The following is a 17,546-nucleotide window of genomic DNA, read 5'->3' on the forward strand; positions in this document are numbered from 1 at the left end:
ACTTTGATTTCAGTGTTTACTCTGAATTCCCTGGGCTAATTCCATAATACCTCGTACTGTTCATAATCTAACAAAACAACACAAGTTGTTGATGCCAATTATAACAGTACTCAAAAGAAACTCTGAGGATATTTGAGAAGAAAGTCAATCATTTCAACAGGCATTGAACAATATTAATTGGTAATTTTCTCATTTGCACCATCATTTTATAATTTGGCATTGTTGACTGCATGTGTAGTCCATAACTGCTATTAATTGACCATTTTGAAGTTATCGATTCCAAGCAAAGCTATAGCATACAATGTGGGATGTTTTTATCCATGCATCCAAGCCCTACCTCAAAACTGTGCAGTACTGACATGGAAAACATCATGGTGGCCAGAGCTTCCCAGAAAATGCACAGGGAAATGCATGAAGAATAGGCTGCCACTCATTTTTGCCGATGTTATGGGCACAGAAGGGCACTGCCTAAAACCACCATTGGACTACCCACACAGTAGTCTGAAACCATTGGGAATGGCAATGCTGATTGCCAAAAGCAACCTAGAATTGTGGGGAATTCATTTTCTTAAATCCCAAAAAGGGGTGCAGTACCAGTACTCACCACTATCAGAAAGCCGGCGTTTTAAAACCACCAGATTTTGTTTAAAACTGAATAAATGAACCCAAGGCAAGCCAAAGAAAGACTTACTGAGAGGTGGATACAATCTAAAGTTATATTCTGAAGTGACTTGAAGGTTTATAACAAGACTGGCTGAGCTGTGGATTTCAGCAGTTTAAGTCAATTTGGACTGAAAGACACTAAAAACCTAAAAGTTTAAAAGAAATGAGTGACCTACTTTTGAGTGTCACATAGGTTGCAATTGTTTAAATGTCATAGTTTTAAACTTAGAATCAGCATCCTAGCTGCATATGTAAAAAATTGTCTTGACTTAAACTGGGGAACAAAAGTAACATTAGCTGGGGCCTGGCTTAAGGAACTGAATTCTGCCCACCAGCTACCCCCGACAGGAGTTGAGACTTGCACAACAGCTGTGTTCCCAGGCCTATCTGCCTTTTGCTGCTCCCACCAAAAGGGATATGACACTTCCCTGATTGAATTACCTGGGCTCTGCAGGAAATTGAACAAAGCCCTGTCCTGACTCAGGCAAATGTTTTATTATGGGGGCCGTAAAAAGTGGCTTCCTCCTGGAAGTAAAGGGGAGGAGCACTGCCTGTGAGAGCAAGCTGGCTTGGCAGAACTGGAAAAACCAGAAATTCAACCTTGTGCTGGGGGGAAACCACACCCCTGAAGCCAGAATATGGTTTTAGAAAAAGATGAATAACTCATAGTACGGACTTGTCATAATTATTTAAATGATACCATAATTCTTGTGATTTTTCTGCCCACATTTTAAGAGGTTTTTAGAACCGGTGGCATGATCTGGGGTCAAGCTAGCAGTTAAGAGGGTATTACTTAAAATGTATGCATGTTAAAAATCTGGCACTTCATCAAGTAATGTCCATACTCCTTGCGCACATGTGTATAAATTTGGGGTAATGTCTGATATTGGTAACTTGACCAAAAAGTGAAATATGTTGCCATTTCTGAATGCAAGCTCCCAGGAAGAGCAGATTTGGACAGGATCAGGACTGTGATATGTGATGGGTGCATGTAATTTTAAACAAATGTGTACCTGTGCAAATATGTCTTTTGGGTCAAAATATAGCTTGTGTGTAATTTGACAGGGGTGGGTTCTCTGTACCATAAACAGACCTCATCCTGATGACACTTCATTTCATTCCCCCAATCACGGGGAAGAGGATGAAGTGGCCAATGACAAGTGGAGAGGGGTAGAGCTTAGTGATGCTGCACACACACCCATTTTCAAAACACATAAAAGCAGACAGACAGGACAGATAGGGACTTTCAAATCCATTTGCTGCGGGACGCTCTGCCGGGAAAATCCATACTTTACCTCCATCAATCTCTAGAGAAAGCTGTGCAGAAAGATCCAGACTTCAAATCTATCAATATCCAGAACCAGAGACCCAGACCAGACCACTGTTAGCAGAACCAGAGAGCTGACCCAGATCACTGTGAAGTGCAGAGACCAGACCAGAGTCCAGTCTAAAACCTGACCAGATCCGTGGCGAGGCCCATTTAATTCAAGAATATAGTGTGAGTACCTAGCAGAACTGTGCAGAACCAATCTCCTAGTTAAAATAATCTAATCCAAGCTATTGTAATCTAAGTAGAGCTGCCTCCTAACTGTCACCTGTCATTTGTAAAGCTGTCACCTGTCATTTTCTAGTTGCAAGCTGCACTTGTCACTTTGAATTTTAACATTCCAAATCCGAAAAACTACCTTTATTTAATTGCTCATATCTCCGTAACCGTTTGTGCTAGAGACTTGCAGTAACTTTCCTCTGAAAGCTGGGAATCGTAGCTTTCCTATGAACCTAGAACCGCATTCCTACCCCCGATACTTTTGCCGCAATCGCGAAAAACGCACTTGTGAATTTGCCGCGATTTGCAAATTTCTCAACGTGCCAAAAATTCGTTTAACCTGCTAGTTACTCCTAGATCCTTGCTAAAGTGAGCCTGGACTAATATTAACTTGATACCACTCACCCTGAACCTCTAGAGAGAATTAAAACCATTTTCAGCATATTCCTCACTTCATTGCCAGCACATATAAAAGCATTTTGGGCCTGTGTTCCAACTTCTGTGGTCTAAGCTTGCTGGGGTGAACTGAATTACATTTGATTGCATTTCTGAGAACTGCGTGCTTTCCTTCCATTTCCTTGCATTGCATAAAAGGGGGGAGGGGATTGCCAGAGAAAAGTGATTACATTGTTTTGTTGAAATCATATTGAGTATTTTCTGTATTGCATTTTCATTCAACATTACATCCATCTGAACTTATATAAAGCATTCTCTACCACCTTATTCTGCTGTTCCTATTCACAAGTGTGCTAGTGCCAGACTATCCATTATTGATTACTGCTCAGATTCAGTGTGATATTCAATTATTAATTTATCATAAAGCGTGATATATATATATATTGTTTAATTTATCAAATAAACCTTTAAACGTGCAAAACAGAACTACTTCTTGGCTCAGTGGGGTCAGGGGGAGTCCAAGAGAGGGGTGTTATATAGGGGTAGTCATCCAGAACGCATGAACTGGACATAAAGATATATTAATAAGGGTTTCCATTCAGTATCCCAGACTAGGCATTGACTTAGCTGTAGTGTTGAATTGAATCCTCTTACAACAACTGGAAAAATGTCAAGTAACAACTGTTATTAAATATGAATGGTAGCACAGCATTGCTAAATTATGTCATGGTTTGCTTGCTGTTCATCTCATGTTTTAATGATTAATATTCACTAGTGCTGACTCTATTAGTGCATAGTGTATGCTAAGATTTTTAAATTATTGGAGAATCTCACCCAAACATGTTGAATTATTTTTAAATGTTAAGGCAACACAAGTATTTATGATAGCTCTTAAAACAGCTCTGTGATAGATGAAGTGAGTAATGTGTCCAGATTAAGGAATTTGAGAGATGTATGCTGCTTGAGGGGGTGAACAACTCCATTGCAGAGACAGATCTACAGCTCTTGCATGTATTATGCACTAGGTCATTTCTGTCTGTTTTTATTACTTCATCTACTAATTCGAGGGCACAGTGGACGGCATTAGATCCGAGTACGTGTGTCGAGAACTTCAGTGACATTTTCATTCAGGTGTGAGCACGTCATTGATGATTATCTGCTGAGGTGAGGAAGGATTTTGGTCAAATGGAAGCCAGTAATGGTGCTTGAAGAGGCATTTTATGAGACCTTCTTCTATGACATATTAAGAATCATCATGGTTCAAACAAAGCTAATCCTTTTAGTAGAGAATGCATGTTCCAAAGCAATGAATGGCTGAGAGAGCAGCCGTTGTCCTCCGCTGCTTGGTAGTATGCACAGATTAATTAACTGGCCTAAATAAACTATCTTTGACTTTACAAACATTAACCCAGTATCCCAACAATTTCATGACTCAGCCCATCATCGGTCTGTTATTCCCAGAATGCTCCTTACCTGAAATCCATAATGTGCGTAAGAGTGTCATGAATTTCTGATTATTCAAACAACTGAAGTGAAAACAGAATATCCTTAAGGTTCAGTCCTTGAATACAAGAGGCAATCATATTTTCTCAAGACGAATAGTGATAATACATTTTAAGAAGCACATGTTATGAGGATTGGAAGACGCAGGGATATTCAGTCATTTCCAGAGAAACATACTTTCCTAAAATGTGACTGTCAGAAAACTTTACAATGTATTACATTTCACTGAATTGTGTTCTTTTATGTGATGTCTGAACAGATACATTTTGAGAATATACAGCATTTGCTCTATTGGAAATGTAATTCAGTACCACCGAGTAATATTTAATTAGAAAGATTCACAAAACATTGCTCATGCAAGTGAAGTAATTCCACAGTGCACCCCTTCACATGTGTCAAGAAAATCTTATAAAAAAAGGACACCGGCTTCAAAACGGCATAATGCACACATTCATGAAACCACCTGCACCCAACCACTCTGTTAACACTGAGGAGTGCCATAAACGAGGGGGGGGTGGGCGGGGGCGTTCGTACATTTCACATGCACCTAACATTTCACAAACAGGATGCACTTTCAAATGCATGAATATGAAATTGTCCCCTCGGCCTTTATGGACCAGGGAAGGGGAATGCACAATGCACAGAAGGTTCTTGTATTACTTTTGTGCATTTAATTTTAAACCAGGACTGAAACGATGTCTAGAACTGCTGACCATTTTGCTCTTATAGCCGTCAAAGTGTGACAACATGTTTTTGTTTTCATTTTTGAACATTTTACAATGACAAGCTCTTCAAGTGCCTGGGATAGTGAAATGAACTTCCAGCTCCCACAGGCTACAGGGAGTCTATGACACATTAAGCCTGATACGATCATAGTTTTGGGGGATTTATCTACCATTTGCACTGCCCCAGTGGCCCTCAAGAAATGCGCTGTTTAGCTTTGTGACTATGGTGTCTCACATACTTCTCAGAGCCATGTAAGAAGACTGCGCACATGTTAGTTATTTGTTTTATTTTGAGTAGGGTGTAAGATTGTTGCACTCCAGCAAAATGAAATAGTCACATTAGAAACATTATTAACACACATTGGAATAATGTTGCAATATATATTTAATCTGTTCCTCACGAGATTTAATTTAACTCACTTCAGCAATATTTCTACATGGAAAATTACATGCTCAATATTCATTCTACCATAACATTTTTAGTATTGCTTTAGTCAAAGAAGGTTGAAGGCTGTTTTACAGTTCTCATTTTCTAATTGCAATCTCATCACGTGATTCATCCACTGTTGTAGGAGCCATTGCCCATTGGAGCCGACGTGCTTTGACAAGTTGCAGGAGAAGGGGTGGTTCCCATTACACTGCCTTCAAGCTCATACTCATAATCCCCCATTGGCTGTTGAATGCTGTGATGTGTTCTGTTCCCACTGTTGCCCAACTGGGACCCGATGAATGGGGTCAACTTCCAAAGGACCCACTGATTACTCCTATGGTTTTTGTTTTCGATGGTTTCCCCTTATCTTCCAGGCTCTCGCGGGTCCTCTTTGCTCCCTGTGGTTATCCTTTCCTGTGTCCCTGGCCTTCTGGCCTTGATCCTTTGAAGCTGAGGAAGGGTATGTAAGATCCTCTTTCTAATCTCAAACGTTATCACACACAAAAGTAACAAAGCTGTCGTGTTGAGTCTGATTCAATGGTCGGTAGCTAACCATGGCTAATTTGCAGGAAATGCAATGCCCATTCCTGAGAAGTAATAAAAGCCGCAATTGTGGCATAGCTTTTGAAGTAAACCAAGTGCATTGCAGTGGTGGAGTGGAGATTTTTTCAGCCGGCAGCAGGGCCATGATGACAATAATAATACAGGTACTAGCACATCCTAATCCCTTTATCCACTCAATTTGTGTACTAAATGATCTCTTGCTGCAAACTATCTTATCCTGTTTTCATCTTCTTTGGTCTACCTCAAGCCCCTGAGAAATTACTGAGAATAAGAGTAGACAGAGAGGGTGTGGGGGGAGTCATATTCGGGAAAACCCTCCCAGGCAAGTTGGGCATTCCCCTCTCTACCCCCACCAGCAAGGTCACTTCTGGTACCTTATTTTAGGCAATGTGGGCGGGGCGACAGACTTGTGACAATCCTCCCAAGCCAGTCAGGCCTGCCCCCTATGCCTTACATTGCTCCCTCTCCTGTAAGCTTTAGTATTGGTGCGCCGCTGCATCTTTTGAATTTGACGCCCAGTCATACATTGCTATTGGCTCATGCAAGCTCATTTTTAGCTGATTAATGAGCTATCTGCACTTTGCATGTTTGTTTCTAAGCATTTCCGAACATCACCCAATATGCTGCATTGTTGAAAGTGGAAAGCTTGTTTCATCATTCCTTGAAATTTGTATATATATTTTAATATTTTGAATTTAAAATACTGGCCATCACCCACCAATGTCTGCACAAGAATGCCACCTCCTACCTAATCCCACGTATTTCAGCTAAATCTGTGGCTCATGTTCTCCGCTGCTCCTCAAGCCTGGACCTGCTTACACCCAGATTTAGCTGTTAGTGAGCAGGGGGTGCTATCTTCTGTGTTACTACCCCCACCCTGTTGAACTCTCTGCCAGAACATATCCAAAATGAACCTTCTTTCCCTGTCTTCAAAAGCTCTTAAAATCTGATTTTTTAACAAAATGTATTAACATACTATGTACCATGTTGATCATCTGTTGTTGTCTGTATCCACGTACTATGTACAAGCGCCATGATACCTGCAGGTTTGAGTGCTATATCAAATGAAATAAATAAATTAATCCAAAATATAGAACATTTCATAGCAGATTTTGAGAACACTTAATCTCAGGTACTTCATCACAATATTGATAAAGGATAACTTCTAGTAATTTTTCACTTTAGTAGTTTATTATATTATAAACCCACATATTGCATTCTGGACGTGAGACCTCCTTACACGTTTTATATTTATATTGTTACAAGGAAAGATTGCCTTTTTAACTTGTTTCTGAACATCATATACGCACCTTATTGAATGCTTTCTGCATTGTTTTATTTCTAGGATGTTAGATATTCTTGTATAGCGTCATTTCTGTGACTCACTTGAAAGATTGTTTTTATGGGCGTTTTTTACTTTTTCATGCAACCTTTATAACAGTGAGATCAAAGAAAGAGTCCCCATTTTTATATTATAGATTTTAACATGTCGAAAAGAAGGCTGACAACACATAGCTCCTCACCTCAAAAGATCAGGGTATCACCAAAGCTTATGGATCCTATAAATGATGCTAACATCCTAATTAATGATATTGTGGTGCTCCTAAGTGTCTTGGGTGATAATGACATTTCAAAGGTATCAACTAACAATAGGTTGCTTCATTCTTCTAATAAGAAGCACATGGACCACCATATAGTGCTTCCAGCTAATTAAGCGATTTGATGATGAACCCTTGAAGTTGCTAGATAGCACCTCTATCTGCTAAACTCAATCAGAGTTTGCAGGCGGTGGTGGAGGCTTGAGAACTGGAATCTCCTAAATTCATTATTGATTTTTCATTATTATGCACAAATAGATTTGACCCCTTCAAACATCAAGTTGATCAGGTTAAATGTAATTTAATTAACAAGGCTACAACATGAAATATCCATTTAATCAGTGGTTTACCACCACCTCATCCTAATGAAAGGGCCTCTCTTTCTTTAAACCTTCCTTCATCACCTGGAAAACAGCTTTTGTGTCAATGATGTGCTTTGTTCTCGTTGGAACTAGACCATCAGAAAACTAAATACTTAATTCTTTATATGAATAGTGTCAACTCTGTCCAAGGATGTTGGCAAGTTAAATAATAACTTTAGTAACACATTGAAGACTACTGTACCTTATACGACCGACCACTCTATTGATCGTGCATATACCTTCATATCTAGCAGTAATCAAATATATGATTGGTGATATCCCAAGAGTACATAATGCAATTTTTGCTCCATTCAGGGTGGCAAATAGCGAAGGATCGTGCACTGGGTAGAATGACCTGACACTTAAACCATTTTTATCTGTAATTTCCAGGCATGCCAATAATGCCACCTATCACCACAAGGAAAGGCCCGCCCATCTGGCCCTTCTGAGTAAGGCTCAACAACTTTTAAACCCATTGTTCCTGTCAAATCCAACTAATAAGCGGACCCATTCACCTATCACTGAAAATAACATTGTGTATTTAGCTGAAGTACTCAAACTAAAGAAGGGTTGAAAACAGTGATTCTTTGATAAATAAATGTGGCCACTGGTTGAGGCACATTTGTGGTTGTCATGTACAATGTGATATTATCTAGGCCCGTAGAATTTTTATTCAGAATGATAATCAATTTGATCTGATTGACCTAATGTTGTCTTTCAGTAGTATAGCCGAGTACCTTATCCTCCTTCAGTTTAGAACTACTCTGCCATATTGCTCTAAGTTCAGGCTTCATAGAGCCTTCATTTTTAATTTCTCGTTTTACCCACTTGTGCACAAACAGAATGTTGTGATCAAAAATAGATTGTTCGACCTTTATTCAGATAAAATAGTTGACCAATCCTTTCAGGCTTGATAATCTTTTTCCTTTGCTCTCATCCCTGATTTCATAATAACAAAGGATGGACCAGGCCATCCGAAGCATTTGAAAATTCTATACAGGAATGTGGCAGGCATTCAAACTAAATTGGTTTATCCGGACCTCCAATTATTTCTGGATCTTAATAATATAATTGCCCTGCAAGAAAAATGGGACACCCAAGCTACAATCAGGTCAGGTTTCACATGCTTCATAAATCCTGTAATTAAAGGAGGCAGGAGGACGCCCACTGGTGGTCTTCTTATATGCGTCAAAAATGATTCAAACATCAAAATCCTCTTGATACAGTGGTCAGTGTTAGTTGTATTAACTAGAACAAATAACGTGAAGGTTTTCTGGAGACTTTTGAACCCTCCTGAACTCTCTCTCATGACGGTGACCAGTGTCTCTATGGAAGACTGGGTTAATCATATTAATGATACGGTAGGTAGATTGATGATCATTGGTCACAATTGTATGCTGCCCTTTGATATATGGAATTATACTATAAAGTTAGAGGAACTTGAATGTATAATTTCTTCATTGTCTAACTCTCGTGCCCCTGGGCCTGATGGGTTAGGTAATGAGTGTACTAAGTTGAATATAAATTGGTGGGTAAAGCTCCTATATGTATGTATTTCAAAGCCATAGGTTACTGCGACACTTTGGCCAAGTCCTGGTTTGAGAGTATTATTGTCCCTGTTCACAGAAGGCACCTCACATGAACCCTAACATTTTTGGGGTATTAACTATGCTTGATGTTGAAGGCTAAATTTCTGCTAGAGTCCTATTATGTGAACTGGCAAAATGGACTAATGAGTATAATATAATTCCCATGACTTATTAAGGTTTTCTTAAAGGGCATGGTAATATTGTAAATGTGCCCCTATATGTTGCGCTCATGGACTATATTTCATCCTTTGACCGTGAAGTGCTTTGGGATAAGCTTGCCTCCCTGTGTAGGGTACCAAGAGGTTTACTCAGGATGATTATTGCTTTATACACCGAGACCATTGTTAGAATTAGGTTTTCACACACGGGAGACCTTACTGGAAGATTTGATACTCACATTGGATTACAGCAGGGTTGCATATTGGCACTTGCACTCCTTAATTTGTATCTCTGTGATTTATCAGATTCATTAGCATCTAATAAAGCATCTCCCCCAGACTTGCATGCAATGCATACTGCATTTAGGCAATGCTGATGACCTAATTATGTTGTACTAAAAACCTGCTCGCCTTCAATTACAGCTTGACAACGTGTATAGTTATTCGGATAAAAATAGCCTTATAATCAATACTCTGAAAATTAAAATCATGGCATTTTCAGCAGGACGAAAAAAGGTGACTAAAATTCATTCTTGGCCCATGAGCACACAGCCTCTGGGTGTAGTCACACAACATCATTATTTAGGCATCACCTTTGATAACACTCACTTGGTATGCACAATTGATTAAGGTTAAGATTAAGGGCCATCAACAATTTGGGAGGATCTTGGCCATTGCCAAGAAAAATGATGGCTCTTCTCTGAAAGCCATTGTTGACGTTTATAAGGCCAAGATCCCTCCAACTATATTATTTGGCACTGAAATATATGGACTTAAGCAAGCATCAAACAGGTAAAGAGAAAGTAGAAACTTACTGCTTAAGAAGCCTTTTGAGTTGTTGCCCAAAACCTCTGGGTCGGTTTCTCTATGCTGAATTTAGACTTATTAGCATTCATGGTTTATTGAAAGTGTGATGTGTACTCATGCTGCACCATCCAATTTACTGTATTATGTAACCCTACTAGCTAAAGTGCTTTTTGGGTACTCTTCTGGTTCTACGTAATATTGAAACTTGTTTTTGGAATTCCAGGTTGACTCTATCTTGAGCGAAAATACTCATCAACAATTTAAAACCACCCTCAAGTACAAAATCTATGAACTTGATCAGGATCAAACAAAAATAAATGTGGCTTGCTATTCTTTAAGTTGTGAATATCTAATACACCACATAACACTTATGTTATTACACTTTAAATGAAATCATTACCAGAATGCTATATTATCAGAGACTACCTAGGAATTAAATTCAAAAGGGTAAACACTATGAAAGTTAGGGGAACTAGGGAAGGCATTTTACGTTATATTCAGCATTGACAGCTTTGCAGGAGCTTGGTGTTGGATAATGTGAAACACTTAAAGATTACATGTGAAAGAATGTATGCAACTGGACAATGCTCTCACGTGGTATGGACATACTAATCCTCATTATAACTATATGGTGTGGGAAAGAATTGAGTGGTCTGGTGTATAATACCGGGCTGGGGGTGCCCCTGGGTGATATTGCATGGGGGATCTGCTTTGACAGTCCTTAGCAATGTGTCCCATCTTTCCATATGTCCAACATGCTCCTCCAAATCGTTGCCCTAATCCCTCAAATCCTCCCCCTTGACCTTTTTATGAATTACCTCCTGTCCCTTGGACCCCTCCCCTATCTCGTTGATTGCTATCTGGGTTATTTGTCCATTCTTGTGATGGCCCTGACTGCTGCTGACTGCTGCTGGGCATCTCGAGGATTAGTTACTACTACATCTTCCATACTAACCTTTGCTCCTTTCTTTTGTGCTAACTTCGCCTCTGCACGCTGTGCCTTCTCTTCCATTGCTTTTTCATACTCATGCTTACATTTACAAATGTGTACTCTGTGCACCTGTATCTCACCCTATCCTTTTGCTTCCATACCTACTATTCTGTCTAATTCTGCTTGCACCATTTTGGAAAGACACTTCCGTAATACATGCTAGAAGAATGGCATGTTCTTTTCCCATGTCTTCCCTGTCTCTTTACACCACACCTGTTGGATGGACTGAATATACAAAGTGGGGTCCGCATTGTGTTTAATTGTACGTGCCATGCTAGCACCTACATCAATTCTATCAAGGTTTGTCTCTCATACACAGGCTCAACAGTCCGCCTCTGCTGTGAGGGGTGGCAGGGTACTTATCAAATATTTTTTTCTTTTTTCTTTATGGGGGCATGGTATGTATTGTCAACTGCCTAACCCCTTTTGTTTTAATGGGAACTGCCCCCCGCTTTTGGGCTTCAACGTGTCCTAGCCTTTTTGTTCCCTCTAACCCCTGCCATTGTTCTGGGGTGAGGTTGTAATCTTCGCTCCCATGGAGTCCTATCTTCCTGATCCTCCTCAGTTTCCCAATTGTCCGCACTCTCTTCCTACTCATCTTCACTGTCAGTCACCTCAGACTCATACTCTACGTTCTGTTCCTCTGTTGCTCTGGTTCTTCAGTTTTTACTTTTACATCTTTTATCACAGTCTTATGCAATTTTAATAGGATTTCTCCTGCTGCCCATGTCTCAGTGTCTACCATAGGGCAAGGCCCCTCCCTCTTCTTTGCTGCCCTTGGCAACTCCTCTTCTGTTTTATGCATTGTCGTTTCTAAATGTCTATGTGCTTTATTTTCTATGTTTACTTTAGCTGGCTCTTGCTTGTCACTAGTTACACTTGTTCCCTGAAATGTGTTTGATTCTGTATAAGCTAGGAGTTTGTATCGGGGGTTTTGTTGGGTATTTTTGTGGAGATTTGGGGCCTGACGGTATTTTCTTACCGCCAAAAAATAATTTAGCAACAATCACTCCTTGTATTCAGATTGGGCCATGTACAAAAATAATAAAGTGGACATGCATTATTTCAGCACACAGACATGCGTGGTTGGTATGCGTGGTTGGTATGCGTGATTGGTGGTATTTTGGTGAGCATAATTCCTTTGTTTTATTTGTGGCCCCAATATCCAGAACCCCTTATTTTTGTTTAGATTTTTCGTGTAATCAATAGAGAGACCTCAGGCTTGCATTTAAGGAACACCGCATTTTCATTTTTATTGTGCCACCATGGGCAATTTCTCTCTGTCTTATCTAAGGCAGCAAGCTATTATGTGGTATTTTTCACTATCTTATATACGGTAGTGAACTATGTCCCGGGCCTCCCTTTCTGCCGTCTCATAAACCTCCGGCAGACGACAACACACACAGTTAGTTATAATTGCACATACTGAATTACATTGTGCACACAACTGCAGCCAAATCTTATGTTTAGCTACCTTGAAAATTACAATTGCACTGTCTAAACATCTCCCCACATCATCAGCACTGTATTGGTAAATATAAAACACACCACCTGTCTGCTTTCAGATATTTTTGTGTATTATAAAAGTTGCATTTAAACACGATCTCACTCTTTACAGAAATAAATGAAATAGCACAGTAACAGCATTATCTGAGATACACTGAAAAGAGAGTGGCAGAGACAAGAACTCAATTTGCAACATTAAACATGTGAGTAAAGCACAGGAATCTCCTTTCCTACACTGACTGAATATTCTCGTACACACTCAGCCCCCACAACTCAGCGAGATAATTACCAGGCTTATTCAGCATGTAACTTCTTTGGCTGTTCGCCTTCTGGAGGGGTTCACCCAGCAAGGACAAGCATCTGCTGTCACTCGAACTGGGACTTGTTGACTGGAAAAGCGAGTCTCTGCAACCAAGTTGAATCTGCTTTAGGAATCAGGCATCCCCAGCTGTCAACCCCGTCCTTCTTCGAGCTGTGTCAAGATGTCTCTCTCTTTCTTCCCCCAGATTCTGCAGCAAAGCCCTAGTCACAGCCTCTAACATGATGCTTGATGTGACGTGCTCCAATCAGAATCAATCATGTTCTATCCTCCTACTGTAATCAATGGTTCTTCTTGTACAGTTGCAACTGTAACAAGCTGATTTCCTGCTTATTCGAAGTCTTTGCTTCCTGCAGTTACTGTGGACAGAGCACAGAAAGGCAAAGAAAAAAAAACTTGAATGTGTTTTTAAAACTGATTTTCAGAGTCTGCCTCTTTTTGCAGTGAAGCCACATTCTTTTATTAATGAGTTATAATTATTAGTCTTGTTAGTGAGATTAGTTTGTTAATTACCAAATGTGTCTCTTGCAACATAGGCATTCCAGGTGAGAAATGGTGTGCATTTTGAAGAATCAGATGTGTGCTTTTAACTGTGAAAAATGTATTTGCATTTTATATGTAAAAATCGTTTTTGACTGAATAACCTGCCCTTACTTATATGTCCATGTTACACTGGCAACACATAGCTTGAAACAACTGCATCATAGCAATGCACCAAACCCATGAAGTGGTGCCGCATAAAAATGCTCAATAACACATGTCTTGCTGTACCACATTATATCAATGCACCAAACCCATGCAGTGGTGCTGCACTTCAAAAAAAAAACATGCTATACATTGATCCTGTGCAGTGGTGCTGTACTCTGTGCTCCCAAAACACGCTAAACACTCCTACATATACCCTCTTTTTTTTTTTATTTGGCTAATCCGAGCGACAATTGGAAAAAATCCAACTTGTTCCTTTCCTTCTTTCAAAAATGTAACAATCCAATACAATTAACATCCTTGTCGTGAAGATGAAAATTGAAAGTCGCTGTTCAATCAATATAATATTAAAATTCAACTTAATTTATCAATTCTTATAAAATGTTCTACATTTGCCTTCCGAATGGAAGTGTCCAGTCCAGTATTTCACTTGTATACTTGAAGTCAATTGAACATAATAAAATAAAACAACTAACTAAAACAAATAATTAACATAACAGATTAAAACAATTAATTAAAATAATAAATACGTGGAACTCCATATGTCAGGACTCTTGTCTACCTCTTTTGGTTCATTCGGGTACTCTTTCATCTTGGTACTCTTGGATCCTTCTCTACAGAAGTCATTTTTTCTTTGGCATTCCGGCTATTTTGTCTTCACCTCCACCCGGAGGCAGGCATCTTTTGGTCTTCATCCAGGGGACTCCATATTCCATCGTCTCCCGTGACCGCCGGTATAAATAGTTAATGTTCTAAACCAAAATAGAAAAGAAACAGATTAAGTATATAGCACAATGCTAACCACCCTTTTGCCAAAAATAAAACATTTTTTTTCCTGAAATTAAACAGAGGTTAAAAAGAAAATAAGCATACATGAAACAACATTTTAAATTCAATGCATTTTCATTCTGCACACCGACCATGAGTTTCGTTATATATATTTTTTTACTTTGTATATTATTTATTTATTTACATATATCACAGTGTTTATGTGCCGTTATAATAATCAACTTTTTAACTTCTCTGTCACTGCCTCCTGACTGTACCCAATTATTGTATCTTTTTGTGTTCAAGGGACTTTCTGTTGTATTGTGTGCATCAGTGGGCAGTAGCCCCAGGGCTTTCTGTTTCTACATGCTCAAGCCACCTGATCTCGTGTCTGGGATGGCATGGCTTGATCTGATTTACATGCACAAACTGCTCTATCGCCGTTTCACCTTCATTTTTCAAAATTTTATAAACCACAGGAGAGACCTAATCTATAATTCGAAATGGCCCCTGCCAGGCTGCTAGAAATTTAGAATTTTTCTGTTTACTTTTTCCAAAATTAAACTTGTACACCTGATCCCCAACACTGTATTCTCTCACTGATGTTCTTTTATCATAGTATGTTTTAGCACTGTCAGCAGCCCTTTCCAGATTTCTCTGCACAAAAGCAAATGCATGTTGCAAATGCTTCCTCAGTTCATCAATGTACTCATGAACTGTGGATGCACTCACGAGTGTCTGCTCATGTGTTCTGTATAGTAGGTGTTGTGGTAACACTATTTTCCTACCCGTCAAGACCGCATGGGGGCTAACACCTGTTGCTTTGTCAGGAGTTGATCTGATTGCCATCAAAACCAACGGTAAACGTAAATCCCAGCTGGAACCTGCTTCTGCCACAAATTTCTTTAAAATATCCACAACAGACCTATTGCTCTGTCCAACTCCACCTGAAGAGGCTGCCCGATATGCGATATGTAGTTTCCTTTTCACACCCAGTATTTGCCATACCTTACTCATTAGGGTACTTGTGAAATGACTTCCTCTGTCTGACTCAATTCTTTGTGGCAACCCAAACCTTGAGAACACATGGTTCACCAGCAATGTGGCTGCTGTTTGCGCATTACAATCTGGTGCAGGAATATATTCAATCCACTTCGACATCAAACATATCACACTTAAAATGTAACAGTGTCCTCTGCTCAACCTTTTTAAAGGGCCTACATAGTCTATTTGCAAATCTGACCATGGGAGAGTTAGGCCTCTTTTCATCAATGGTGCTCTATGCATTGGTGAAGCAGGTTTAAATTGGGCGCATACTAGACATCCTCTAGTATATAATTCCACATCTTGGGACATATGTGGCCAGTAAGCATAATCTTTCAGTATTTCCAATGTTTTTTGTGAACCTATGTGGCCTGCAGTTATTGCATCATGTGCATGTTGTAGCATTAGCCCTCTGAATGAAAGGGGTACCACCCACTGTATCTGTCCTGTTATGGACTCTCTAATCATGAGTCCATCTTGTAATCTAATTCATTTTTTATTCTTTAATAGTACCCTCAACTCTTCTTTTCCCATACAATCATTTTCTGTTAAAGGGTTTTGTTCAGGATCTATCAAATGATTATAATAGATTCCCAAAATTCGATCAATCTTTTGTGCCTCAATCAAATCTTGGTCTGGCGTGTCATGGCCCCATTGCACCCCTGGTTGATCTACCTCCTTTGGTGCTTTAGAACGTGTTACTGCATCAATCTGTATTTCACCCAGTAAATCATCAATAGGTAGCAATTCTCCCATCACAGCCCCTATTTTAGCCAGGTGGTCTGCCTTATCATTTCCCTCCTTATCCTCTCCTGGTGTTTTTAAATGTCCACACATTTTTCTCCAGTATATTGTTAGAGCATTCTCTGACACCAATTTGTCTATGGCTTGTAACCATGTTTAAGTGGCTTTTTGTTGTATGTAATCATTCCTCTTGCTTTCCAACCAGGTAAATATTCCACAAAACTATTCCGTGCATAGTCAGAATCAGTCATCAGGACAATTTCACTGAACTATCTATAAACTGCAGTAGTAATTACTTTATAAATGGCTGCCAATTCCGCCACTTGACTGCTCCTAGCTCCAATCCTCATCCCTATACTGGGGACGCCTTCACATTTCAACCAGACATTCCCTATTCCTGACATTAATTGTTTATTACTGTCATTTTCAATGTGAAAAGCACAACCATCCACATATACAGTTGGCAGATCTTTGCATGTTTTTTCATCAAAAGCTTTGTGTGGTGATTGTTCAAATTCCTGCAAACTAGGTTCCACTTCCATTTCCTTTGAGATTTGTTCAGCTGCGCAGTCATGTAAGCCAGCTAACCCTTGAGCAATTGGGCTCTTTTTATTTTGTCCATATCTCACTTCTACAGGAAAACCTTGTAATGCCAGCGTCCATGAAGTGATTCTGGACTGCGCTAGATTACCTGACCTAATTCTTTTACTCTCTAAAAACTGCAAAGGTTGATGATTTGTTTCAATAATCAACGTTTCTCCCTGGACAATGGGGCGGAAATGTTGTAGCGCCCACACAGTGGTTAATAGGGCCTTTTCACATTCATTAAATTTCATTTCAACTTGGGAAAATGCCTTACTTGCATAGGCAATTGTTTTGTGATTCAAATCATGTTTTTTTTGTGATAACACTGCTGACATACAATGTTCAGAACAACCTATTTCTATGAAGAAATCCCTACCTTTTATGGGATATGCTAAACATGGTGCCTTTACCAGACATTCCTTCAGTTTAGCCACTGCCTCAGACTGCTCTTTTTCTCATTTCCAGGGATTATTCAGTTTAAGCAGTTTAGTCAATGATTGAGTGATTTCAGCATAATTTTCAATGAATTTTCTGTTATACCCT

The 17,546-nt window shown here is 39.5% G+C and overlaps 1 protein-coding gene across 1 annotated transcript in view; it reads left to right on the forward strand.

Moving 5' to 3' along the window:
* The window catches only part of LOC138513505 (solute carrier organic anion transporter family member 1B3-like), a 636,965-nt gene that overhangs the window by 462,002 nt on the left and 157,417 nt on the right, over positions 1-17,546 (forward strand). The window lies entirely within an intron of this gene.

The sequence above is a fragment of the Ambystoma mexicanum genome, chromosome 12 (genome assembly GCF_040938575.1).
Source record: "Ambystoma mexicanum isolate Mex_15411 chromosome 12, UKY_AmexF1_1, whole genome shotgun sequence".
NCBI classification, from domain to species: domain Eukaryota; kingdom Metazoa; phylum Chordata; class Amphibia; order Caudata; family Ambystomatidae; genus Ambystoma; species Ambystoma mexicanum.